Source organism: Lethenteron reissneri, chromosome 5 (genome assembly GCF_015708825.2).
Source record: "Lethenteron reissneri isolate LAM-NWPU_2019-01 chromosome 5, ASM1570882v1, whole genome shotgun sequence".
Lineage (NCBI taxonomy): Eukaryota > Metazoa > Chordata > Hyperoartia > Petromyzontiformes > Petromyzontidae > Lethenteron > Lethenteron reissneri.
Genome location: NC_083783.1, coordinates 7,132,919 through 7,145,567, shown reverse-complemented (window position 1 = coordinate 7,145,567; position 12,649 = coordinate 7,132,919). Strand labels below are relative to the sequence as shown.

Genomic DNA, 12,649 nt, shown 5'->3' with positions numbered 1-12,649 from the left:
CATTTGTATACCAAGGGCCAGATAAAGATTCTGAGATAACAATCATTCATTTGAAGAATATGCATTCAATTTATATGTATTTGTAATTAACATGTTTTTTGTTACATTTGCATGTCATTTACATGAAGCATTTCAAGCTCTGGGGATGTTATCAAGCCGTGCCCATTCATCCATTCATGAGGTATTTATTTACGGATTTAATTCAAGGCCCTGTTGTAATTCTACTGCGGGGTGAAGGCCTCCCCCCCTCCCTCCCCACTCCGTGTCAGTCGTGACGGTTGTTTGACCGTGGCCTCACGGCGCTGGCGAACGCAGGGTTGGTGAAGGTTGAGGGGCCATCCAAGACAGGTTGAGATATCACCTCGCCACCAATGTTAGCCGTGAACGTAGGTTGGCCCGGGTACACGGCGCAGTCGGCTAATAGCCGTGCCACCACTCTGCATTTCGACGTTAGATGAATCCAAATTGCGATTTTAAAGTGTTAGCGGTGAACTCGTGTGGAAACACAGAGGAGGCGCATGCGTTTACCCAACCCATATCATTCATATTATTATCGGGGCATGTTCTACATAAAAAAAACATTTAATTAAGCCAAATTAAATGGTAAAGCTTCCGATTCCAGGATGCGCACAATTCCCCAAACACCACATTAATCAAAAATACATAAGCGTGCGTATGTGTGCGGGCCTCGCCGCGAAAAGAATATTAAAATATAAAAACTGGCAATTGGATATGCAGCGACGACGGCTGCAGAAGCTGGCTGAAGATTACAAAGGCAAAAGGACAGCCTTGCGATTGCTCAGTAATGCGACTGCCTCTGTCCTCTAGACAGCCTTCATTGGTGCTGCTGCTCGCTTACAGCACTTGCCCCAACAGTCTGTTAAGGCTACACGGGAGGGGGGGTTCTTTGTCTCTAGAGAACCCCTCTGCCAGGTATTTGGCCTACACTTCCACTGTGGCCAGCAAGAGGTGGGAGTCCCCGCACTTTTACCCCACCATGGGAGATGTTTCCATGTGTACTGCTGGGTGGACCAGAGGCAGAAGATATTTGCATGCGCACTAAACCAAACCAATGGTCGTCTCAAGATTAATTACCATAATTTACAAACTGTCATTTACACACACACACACTGCAACAACTTTTGCCACCGTGTTTTACAAGCGCCACTGGCACTGTCACAACTGTCATCATTACCATTAAACGAATGCCAAACAACGCCTTGTGGCATCAACGGAAAATGTACGATAATTGAAAAAAATTAAGCTCGGGGGGCATAGCTATCAAACATCACAAACAGCAGCCACAGACTCCCCGATCACTCTCGACACAGTCCACGGTTGACAGGCCCCTTTTTGCACGCTGCTGACAACCAATTAGGCGCTAATTCAACAACCGTGGCCAAAGGAGTTGAACGGGTCCCGGGAGGACGTCTGCCGAGGAGATAGCACGATGAAATCGATTCGCTCGCACGCGCCGTGTGGATCAATGCACCGCAGGATTGTGAGAGAGGCGGTGGCGGCTTGGGGAGGCCTTCATGCAGCAGTGGATTGGTCGTGGCTGACGATGACGAAACCCTAAAATGGTTAAGCCCCCAGTGGATGGTACGTGGATGGCACAAACGCCCCTTGCCAGTTTGAGTGCCCATCTGGCCGTCCCCGTCTGCCTTGTCCACCCGTCCATTTGGGCGTCTGTCAGCCGACCTGTCGCCTGCCTTGCATTCCTCGCACACACCTAGAGCGGGCCCTCCCACTCGTATAATCGTCAACAGGCTGTCGGGTGCGCGATCACTATAAGCAAGCACCCGTGAAAGGCCATCGCGGCGCATGGTGGGAACGGTTCGGTCAGCCTTTGCTTATTTAGTGCTGATGTTAACACACTGCACAAGGTACTCCGACATGAGGCCGAGTTTACCTCTCGGAGGCCGAGGGATTAGTTGGGAGATCACTTGGCAACTGATTTTTGAAACTGCCTTCGTTTCTCCAGGTCAAGGAATGCACACTGCACCAGGTACTCATTTGAGGCTGAGTACACCTGGGGGAGGTCAAGGACTGGTTGTGATATCGCTCACCGCTGTCAGAGGCCATTAATAAAATTCAGGCCGCTGCCCAACGCCACCACTTACCCACGCCTCTCTTGCTGTCCACTCCTATTTACTTAGCTGCAACTCACAACCTCCATCGCTTGCAAGTTGATATTAAGTGCGCATATTGGGCTAAAGTGTCACTACAGCCACGAGTGATGCTCCATGTAGCAATTGCGCAACACGTTTAAGGTGATATTCAACTAAATATTTATTTAAACATGAAAAAAATAATGTCGTTACTGTTGTGATGAATATCACTCGTAATCGACGGCCCTTTGTCGAATCACCGAGACGTGAAGGCCTCTATCACACTATCGGCCGTGGTGGTTGCTTGACCATATCCATGGGAGGTTTTTTGGGTTAAATCACGTAAATATAAATGCGTCCTTAAACCCGACACCAACCGACCACATCCAATTAGTGATGTTTGTCACGTAAACAAAACATGACAATTCGTTACAAGTACCACACACCGGTGGGTTGGAGAGCAAACCCACAACATCCACAATTCGAGTACGACGTTTTGCCAGTAATTACAACCAGCATCATCAGGCTGCAGCCAGATTTGTGGAGAAATTCCCCCCGCTTCGTTCTCAGGAGGGATAAATGCTGGACCATACTTCACCGCGTTGGTCAACGCAGGTTGGGTGGAGGGGTAGAGCGGCTCAGGGCCGGTTGCACATCACTCGTCACGGTTGTTAGCCACGGCCGGGAATTGCAGGTAGGTTGCTGGGTTCACAGAACCGTGCGCTAATTAACTACGCCACCACTCAACAGCCAGGCAAACGAAAGGAAATGCAAGAACAGTCCACAAAACATTCTGCTGCGTTCACCTACACTCACAGCTTGCGCCGCTTCAATCCCAACGACTCCTGGCGCCCTACGTGTGCCGCATCAAGTAATCACAGGCGTAGGCAGCCACCTGAGCCACGCTTGCTAAGACTGCAGTGGGGCAATGAGCAGTGACGGCGCTCCACCAACACGAGCAAAATGCAATCAATCGCCGCTGTCGTCCCGATGAGCCAGGCAGTCAGTGTCATTGACGCAAACAACCCTGGGAGGATTTCGAGCCGTGGGCGATGCAGACGCTGCGAAACTGGGTAGGGGTCAACGCAGGTTCCAGCAGAATCAAAATTTTCTTTGTGTGTATACATGTATGTTGATCTTCTTTGGCACCGTACGTAGCCAACCGTAGTAATCGGAGGTGCCGGGGAAAAACAACAAACTAAACACAAAAAGCAGTTAAAAATGTAGATTATTGCTGCATTGATATCGCTCATACGTATACACTCTTTCTGAACCTTTGCAATACAACTAAAGATTATTTCCATCGACCTACTTTTGTTGATCATGTAATGAAAATACAATTTCACAGGCTGTATGCAAAACATATGCAAGCTGTGGTGCCATCAACTTGACATGCAAAGCATGCTGGGTATCTCATGTTGTACTTTTGTTGCCCAAAACACATTTGATTCATTATACGTATATTAGCATTACCATTTTATTTACAGCCTGCTGGCATATTTCTGGCTGATGGGTTTTTGCATCGGTTACAAATGTGTTATTAGCAATAAAAAAAACATGTCAAAAAACCACGCACCATAATGGATTCCGTTTTGCTTTCCAACATTTTGTCCTTGGAAGTCTGTAATTAGTGATAACAGTTTTTCTCGCTTAAGAAAGCAATACATCCCTCGACTGTGATGAGACAAGGGGGCCCAGATAGCAGCTGGCAGGGCCGAGGACATCTCCTTATCACTGGAGATACCGGAGGGCAAGTATCGATTAGAAGCACAACTCTGTAGCAAAGTTTTGTTCATGTTAGATTATCTTTATAGACGAAGCTGGAAAGTGTGTGTTTTTTACGTGACAGAAGACCTACCCGTGGGAGACTGACACAGGGCGGCAGTGGGGTTGCTTCCGTCTCAGCTGTGTCTTGCGTCGGCGCAAGGGAGTCATCCCCTGCACGGCCTCTATCGTGCGCACGAGCACCAGGCAGGGACGATCCACATGACACCTCATAGCTTTGGCCACCGGGCGACAAATCCTGCTGCACTGGCGACGGAGCAATCGTCTCTGGCAGTGACGAGCCGAGCCCTGCGACGGGAGAGTCGCGCGGGACCGGCGAGTTTCTACCAATGCTGGGCGACTTCCTAGCCGGCAGAGGCGACTTGTGCTCCCGCGCGGGACCCTGGCGTCCGGGACGGGACGAGAAACCTCCCGGCAGCGGCGACTCCCGCGTCGGGAACGGCGAGGAGCGCCCCGAGTGCGACGACTCCCAGGAAGGGAACGGCGACGATCGGCCGGACGCCAACGACTCGCGGGACGGGAACGCCGAGGCGCGTCTCAGCTGCGGGGAATCCCGGCCCGGCAGAGGCGACCTTTGCCCCGGCAGCGGCGAACGGCTGCCCGACACGGGCGACCATTGCCCGGGGACTGGCAAGTCGTGCTCGGCGAGGAAGGGCAGCGGCCGCGGTGGGAGGAACGCGGGGTCCGCCCCGGCGTAGGCGCGATGGCGGTGGCGCAGGGGGTCGGGCGAGTTTGTTCCGCCGCCAGCGGCGTTCCAGGGCAGCGACTCGACCTCGCGCAGGGACTCTGGCGACACGCGTTGGGGCAGCGCTTGGAAGAGCGACGTCACGTACATCAGCACCGACTTCTTGTCGGGCCGCGCCGTCGCCACGTCTGCGAAGCAACGCGATTGGCGGTCACTACAACGGGCGAGCAATCCTCCGCCACCACTCGCGTACGTCAAACTTATTGTGGCCCCTCGCGTAGCCGACCGTGCTAAAAATCAGAGGTGTGTGGAAAAGGACAACGAAACGTAATGGAAAAAAGCAGTTCTAAAGAAATGAGTTTTCAACACCCTTTACCTCAGGTCTTCCGTCAAGCCTGACGGCGTCGTCGTTATTAACTCTTCCCTCTGAAAAGCGATAAAAATGCGCAGCGCATCCCTGATTTTGCTCGTCCCAAAAAATCGTGGACTTTGGAGCTGCCGATTGCCGGTTTTTGCCATGGACACCTTCCGTCCGGAATTCCAGCCCGAATTCCATGCCGCTTTTACATTCTTCGTTCGTGTTCAAAAATCATCACTTTGCAACGACGACGATGAGCCTGTCCCGCCAAAGCCCTCTCTTCTTGGTCACCGAGCTGGGCTTCGTGCCTCTGAGTCGCACTCGAACTTTGGTCCGTTTTCAAAAATTGCGTGTGTTACAAGTTTTCTTATTATTTTTATGAGTGAGAAAAATAAATGTCTTTGTTTTCTAGATATAAAAAGAAAATTCGTAAAGATTCTGGTATGAACAATGACAAAAGAAAGTTGTTTTTCCGATTACAAAAAGCTGTGCTTTCACATTCTAATCCGAAACAACAAACCTCAGCAGTGGCTGGCACACGCACTGCAGCAACATCCTCTGTTCGTGTTGAAAAATTACTTATCGATCCGTTACGAAATAATAATAATAATAATTCCCCCCCCCCAACACGGAACAAATAAATACAACTTTTTTAAGGTCCAACGCAATAAATGTGTCCGTACAATAATTCGGGATGCCTTTAAGCCAGAGGGTTAACTTTATTTTGTTTGTTATTGTGCAGTCATTTTTTTTACCATCACGGTTATTTCATTATTGATGGATTGTTTTTATTTGTTGACGCAGGTAAGAAACATGCAGTCATAAGCGGTTTCATAGGGATGACCCACGGAGGACCTTGGTTAAAAACAAAAAGTTATGCGATTTATAGTACGGTGCGCTATGAACTCGGCGACCTGCGTTCCAATTTACAGTCCACGGTTAACATCAGTGGCGAGCAATTAACAGAACCAGTAACCGAGTCACCCCCTGTTCACCAGCCCACACCGAGCAGCGTGCTCTCGTCTCGTCAACGCCCACAACATGTACGGTGTGGGGAGGCCTTCATCCAGCAGCTGAGAGACAATATGGCCGCATATTAACAAGTCTGCGTCATCCAAACTGTGAAGGGAAAAAAAAGCGGGCTTGGGAAGGGCACGTCGCTAGGCATGCGATGACAGCCGATGGTCACGAATAGCGACGGAGTGGGCGGCCAAAGGATGGGATGCATCCGGGAGGACGTTAACCCGGGAAGAGATGGAGCGATTACATCAGCTGGCCTGTAACCTCTGGGCAGATTTTTGCTTCACAGGATCATGGCAGGAGGGGGGGGGGGGGGTGTTAGTGACTGCTTGTGGTTAGGGAGGCTTTCATCCAGGAGTGGATTGACCATGACTGACAACGACGATGTTGTACATGTATACATGTTGTTATTGCCATGATTATATGCTCCTACCTTCTGGGTCAAGGAGTCGCTCGATGCCCAGATGATCCTTGGCCAATGAAAAGGCTCTCTCCAGACGCTGCACAGGGGTCATTTCCCGCAGCTCCTCCACCGGGTTAAAGACATCCGGCCTGGGCACATGGGCAGATGAGGAAAATGATGATGGGATGAGTTGGTCGGGGGAGGGTCACGGGTCACAAGTCAACCTGTTGACGAACAAACCGCATCAATTGCACCTCCGATTATCCGATTAGCACAATTGGCTACGTACGGTGGGGAGAGAACTTCAACACACATCACATACATGCGGCTAATCCAGTCGGATCTCGGAAGCTGAGCATGCTTGAGCCTGGCGAGCGCCTAAAAGAATGACCGCCAGGGTTTGCCAGCTGGTAAAGGCATGGGGCTGCGACGTGTGGCCCGGGATATGGCAGTGCCGAGTGTCACCCGCCGGTATGTACGTATGTATGTAGAACTTCTTTCGCACTGTACGTAGCGCCAAATGTGCTAATCTGAGGTGCGGAGAAAGGACAACGAACTCTGCCTTCATCCTGCACGAAGCCAAACTCTCGTCTCGTTCGTGAAAATGGCCAAACGACCCAATGCGGAACCTTTCTAATGATTTTGATTTGAAGCTTTCGTGACTGCAGGGATTCATATTCTTGGTTCTTTCGGTAAAGTCACGTAGAAGGGAAATAATAAAATTCTCTATTTTTTATTTTTATTTAAAAAAATGTTTTATATTTTTTTATTTTATTGTTTCCCTTCTATGTGACTTTACCGAAAGAACCAAGAATACGTTCTGTTGATGTTAGATAGAAATAAATGTGCAAGTTCAGTGTGAAGGAGCTGTGGAGCCAAGGGGATGGGGGACACAAGGTGGCTGCTTATATAATCACGAGCGCAACGACACAGTTTTATCCTTTTTCAATGACATTTCAAATCACATAGTGCAGATATAATTCTAAGCGCAAAACAACGTGCTAATAAAAAACCACATACCTTATACTGTGTCTCCCTATTCAGAGTGATTTTAAGAAAGGGGAGGGAGGGGGGGGCCTAAAGTCTATTGCTTGGCTCCCCCATCCGTCAAGTTGAGGGTCAATGCTCCCCTGCTTCTTTGTGGTGTCGGCTATAGGGTATCACGATGCTGTTATTGGGAGTGAATGGGGGTGGTGGGGGGGGGGGGGGGCAAGACATTGCTGCATTGAAACATTCTAGCCTATTGTGACTTCGAGCTTTCGTGACTGCAGGAATTCATATTCTTGGGTCAGACGCTGTCTTTCCGACAGACCTGTTCTTCACCTGAGGACGGCTGCTTGCGTTGTGGCCGAAACGTCGTGAGAATTATTTATCATGTTTTATTTTTATTATTTTATTATTTCCCTTCTACGTGACTTTACCGAAAGTAACCAAGAAGATGAATCTCTGCAATCGAAATTTCACGTAGATAGGTTCAAAAGAAAATAACAAAAATAACAAAAAGCTACGACGTTTCGATCGCACACACAAACCGTCGTCTTCAGGTTCCGCTTGAGAAGATGACCACTTGTGTTGCGATCGAAACGTCGTAGTTTTTTTAAAATGATTTTTTGTTATTTTCTTTCAACCCGTCTACGTGACTTTACCGAAAGACCCAATAATATTCTATCCCATCTCGCGCAAAGGCAATACGACATTGAGACTCTAAATGCCAATTGTCGAGGTCTGCTAGCCACGATGAGAGGGCTTCAGAGGAGCGAGTTTGCGCAGTTTTTCGCCGTTCCTCCTCCGTTAAAGGAGCGCACGACTACAATAGGTTTGCAATATGGCCCATAGTTTGGGTCGCATGGCCACAATCGCAGCACTGTGGCTTGTCTGAAACTTCCCATTTATGAAGGAGACGTGTGCAAAGGCCTGTTGCAATCCTGCTACGGTCGATGTTCCCGATGCCCCGAAACGCGAGAGGTCTCAGCGACAATCAATAGACTTAAAAGTTATTTTCTCAGGATGACTGCACTCCCCCCCCCCCACTTCCTTATAATAACTTCACAGCTTCGCGAGACGCCACCACGTGCGATGTCGTCCCTCGCCCCGCTGCCTTGCACCTGTGGCTGTGGAGCAGCGCGCCGATCGCCAAGCCGTCGGACCAGCAGCTCGTGAAGTTGGTGACGTTCACGTCGGGGCAGTCGCGCGTCGACTGCCGCACCCAGCTCAGCAGGATCTTCTCGCTGCTCGTCTGCTCCAGGCCGGACATCGCCTCCTTCATCACGTCCTTCACCTGTCATCCGAGGGGGGGGGGGGAGCACGGTGAGCATTGGCGTGTCACGACGTTTCACTTCTTTGCGTTCAAACGACGAGCCTCGGACCCTTGTGCGAACGCTCTAAATACTGTGGGCGTCTAACGGCCCGCGTTCAAATCTGGAGGTGGTTTGGCAAGAGGTCATACTGCAACGCCAGCCTTGCCAATCTCATCAGCAAGGAGCATAAACCATCATCACACCAACTCGTTAACCTCGCAGCAGCGGATTTTGGCTAGCCATTGAACAAAGATGGTGGTCACCACATCGCACACTTTTAGATGCACGTCTGCGGCCATCTGGAACGCTCTTTCCTTTCGATATTAGGAGGCCACTGGAGCAATGCACTTCTGCATGTAGATTGAACACCCATTTCTTTAGAACTGCTTTTTGTCTTTAGTTTGTTACCCTTCTCCCACACCTCCGATTAGGATGGTTGGCTACGTACGGTGCAAAATAATTTCAACGTACATACTTACATGCAAAGGTGTATGTACAATACCTGGGCAGAGACTACGAGGTAGACTATGAAGGCGATCGACAGATGACGTATCAAATGGACCAGATTACAGATCAGCATTGCAGCGAGGCTGGCAGATGATAGATAGCAAGGGAATTACGTTCCGAACGATGTTAACGTTTAAGAAGGAGGCTCGCACTGTATGACACGAGAATGCCTGTGAGGTTACTGCTCTCTCTATAAATCCATGAAAGTGTTCCTGCTCGAGCGAGCAATGGGGCAGTGGTAATCTCCAGGGCCAGCGGTAAATATTGCACAATCCTGTCATAATAAGGGTGAGATTATTCACAGGACCACCAATCCTAGGCCATGAGCTGAGGTGACCCTCAAAACTAGAATTGAACTGCAACCGCTTCCGATTGTGTTATCAAGTCAAAAGACAAATTAATGGATTGTTTGCTGGCAGTAATTGAGAGCCACATGATATAACCACAGAGCCGCCTGGCCGGATAAAAAATTAATTGACAAAGGAATTGAAAAAAACTTCATGTTGAAAGTGAAGACAAATGCATAATAAAAAAAAATAAAACGTTTTAGTCGAGAAGTCCATTGGTCTTCCACACATCTGTTATCTATTGGCATTTGCTTTAGCAAACAAATGAGATGAGCATCATTTTTATTTTATTTTATCACCCACACTGCTTCATCTGGTGAAGTGATGTTTTATTTTATTTATTTTATTATTTCCCTTCTACGTAACTTTACTGAAAGAACCAAGAATATGAACCCCTGCAGTCACGAAAGCTTTAAATCGAAATTTATGCCACAGTGGTTTGCACATTGCCCTACGAATCGACTAACCTCAGTCCCTTTCCCAGCTATGGCTAAACATATGGCGAGGCCTTCATCCATCATTGGATTGACAAAGTGCTGTAACATTATAAGGACCATTCAGGCGCTGTCTTTCCGACAGACCTGTTCTTCACCTGAGGACGGCTGCTTGCGTTGTGGCCGAAACGTCGTGATAATTGTATTTTATTACGTGTTATTTTTATTATTTTATTATTTCCCTTCTACGTGACTTTACCGAAAGAACCAAGAACATTATAAGGACTCTTATTATTAAACTACGTGACCACGGGGAGAACGTGCAAACTCCAAATGCACAAACGTCAGGGTCGGGATCAAACCCACGACCTCCTGCATACCAGGCGAGGGTGTAGTCAGCATCTCGCCACCAGTGGTGCCTGGCGGCGCTTCCGCTTTATTTCCTGCCCTCGGCCTTTTCAATTTCAAACGGCCGATCCCAGACCCGCCGAGAGAACGCGCGGCGGGCCTCCGCTCTATCTCTGCGCAACGTTGAAGCGATAGCGAGCAATATTGCCTCGGGAGCTGCACTAATTTCCTGCCCTTTTCAAATGCGTATTAAAAACGGCACAAAAGTCACTCGTGGGTCAGGGCCACGAAAGATAAACGCCACTACCCGGTAATCCACATATTATCCCTATTATTGTTGCGCTCAAGGACCCGGCCGTTGCAGACGCATGGCGACTGAAAGGACGGCAAGATTACACGGTGCTATATATTAACAAAAAAATCTCTTGCTTTAAAATTCGCCAGGAGTGGCTTTTGTGCTGCCCTGATTGGAGAGAGTCCCTGACCATCGCGCAGAGCAGAAAATCATGCGCAGCCGTTAGCGGGAGTGCTTTGACAGGCTGCCAAGGCATTCCAAGTACGACGGCAATAATATCACATGGTTCCTCGCAAATTAGGATTTACAGACACTCCTGCCAAGTAACCGAGCATCTGAGCGAATTATACCTGCAACACACCTAATATCATCATCATGATCATCTTCTTCACAATTATTATTTTTTATCAGCCATCATCATCCACTGCTGGATGAAGGCCTCCCCGAAGCTGTCACCATCTCTCGTGGTACCGCGATGTAACGTCGATCCAGCCCTTGGAGGCACTAGCATTCACCACAGAGTTAAAAATAATGTTTTCATAAATTCTTGAATTTCGATTTAAAGCTTTCGTGACTGCAGGGATTCATATTCTTGGTTCTTTCGGTAAAGTCACGTAGAAGGGAAAACAATAAAATAATAAAAATAAAACAATAAAATGCTCACGACGTTTCGATTGCAAACCACAGCAAGAAAATTTGAATTTTTATTATTTTATGTTTATTATTTGATTGTTTACCCTTCTACGTGACTTTACCGAAAGAACCAAGAATATGAATCCCTGCAGTCTCGAAAGCTTTAATCGAAATTCAAGAATTGATTAAAACAATATTTTTGTGAAAACCACAGCTGATGCTGCTGCTGATGATGATGATGCTGCTACTGCTGCTGCTGATGATGATGATGCTGCTGCTGCTGATGATGATGCTGTTGGTGGTGGTGGGCTGGGCCCAAGTTTCCTCATCCCAGGCAGTACCACACTGGTTTTCTCTCAGCTCTAATAAGTTTCCAACTCCCCATGACCATTCCCGCACCTCTGCCTTCTACCCAATTGTAATTTTTTTCAAGAGTTTTCAAATTGAGCTGCACTCGGACGCTATATATACTAAAATAATTTTGGTGTTGATGTTCAATTAAATCATGACCTCCGTCCGCATTGTGACCTCGCCATGGAGCGGAGGGGGGGGGGGCGAAGGAGTGAACGACTTCCTCCAGTTGCCATAACCCTTACCTGCCAGTGCAGGATGATGCTCCAGATGAGACCAAGCGTGAGCTTGTGGTTTCCATCCACAATGTCCGGGCCCCCAATGTTAACGAGCTCCACCTGAGCATGGGGGCATGAACACACAAACATATCCAGAGACAAAAAAAGACAAATATCCACTCCCCCCCCCATATAGCCATTAGCACACTGTTGGGGCAAGTGCCTTCAGCGGGCACCTATCAAGGCTGGTACGGCACACAAAGGAGTGGGGGCGTCCCCAACAGCTTTGTCTGCCCAGTGCTGATGTTTAGACACACCGCACTAGGTACTAACTTAAAGTGTGGGGGGGAGAGACCCAGAACCGGTTCAGATAATTATCGCCACCGACCTTTGCCTTGAGCGGGATTCGAACTCATGTCACCAGGTTCGCAGGCGCGATGAACTAACTACCACGCCACCGATTCCCATCCCGTGCGTGCGTGCGTGCGCACAAATGCAGGAGAGTAAGACGACGATGTACTTTGTAAAATATTGGACGCATCGATTTTGCACGATCGTCTGCATTGAGACGAATGGTCCCCCATTCCATTTTTCGACGTGAGATCCCACGCCCTTCCCGTGATCGTTGGGCAACAACAGGTAAAGAGTATAGACCCCACGAAACACGCGGACAAGAGAGATCTGGGGAAGACATTTTTGACACGGCGACGGAGGCAATTTACATATTGCAGGAAGTTTCCGCGGGCCGTCGGAGCAAATATCATCGCAGCTTCCCCCACCCTCTTCCTTTGTAAGTCACTCAAATCTCACAACACAGCAGATGGGGCTAAGCGACACTCACATTTGTTGGCGCAGAA

General features: G+C 48.7%; 1 protein-coding gene across 2 annotated transcripts in view; it reads right to left on the bottom strand.

Moving 5' to 3' along the window:
• Nucleotides 1-12,649, bottom strand: part of LOC133351870 (dystrophin-like) — a 325,976-nt gene that overhangs the window by 287,291 nt on the left and 26,036 nt on the right. For both annotated transcript variants that reach the window (XR_009756234.1, XR_009756232.1), the window contains exons 5-8: nucleotides 11,820-11,912; nucleotides 8,468-8,640; nucleotides 6,393-6,511; nucleotides 3,970-4,769 (exon numbers count right to left, since the gene is read on the bottom strand). The gene's annotated coding sequence lies outside the window, so the exon portion shown is untranslated. The remainder of the gene's footprint in view (nucleotides 1-3,969; nucleotides 4,770-6,392; nucleotides 6,512-8,467; nucleotides 8,641-11,819; nucleotides 11,913-12,649) is intronic.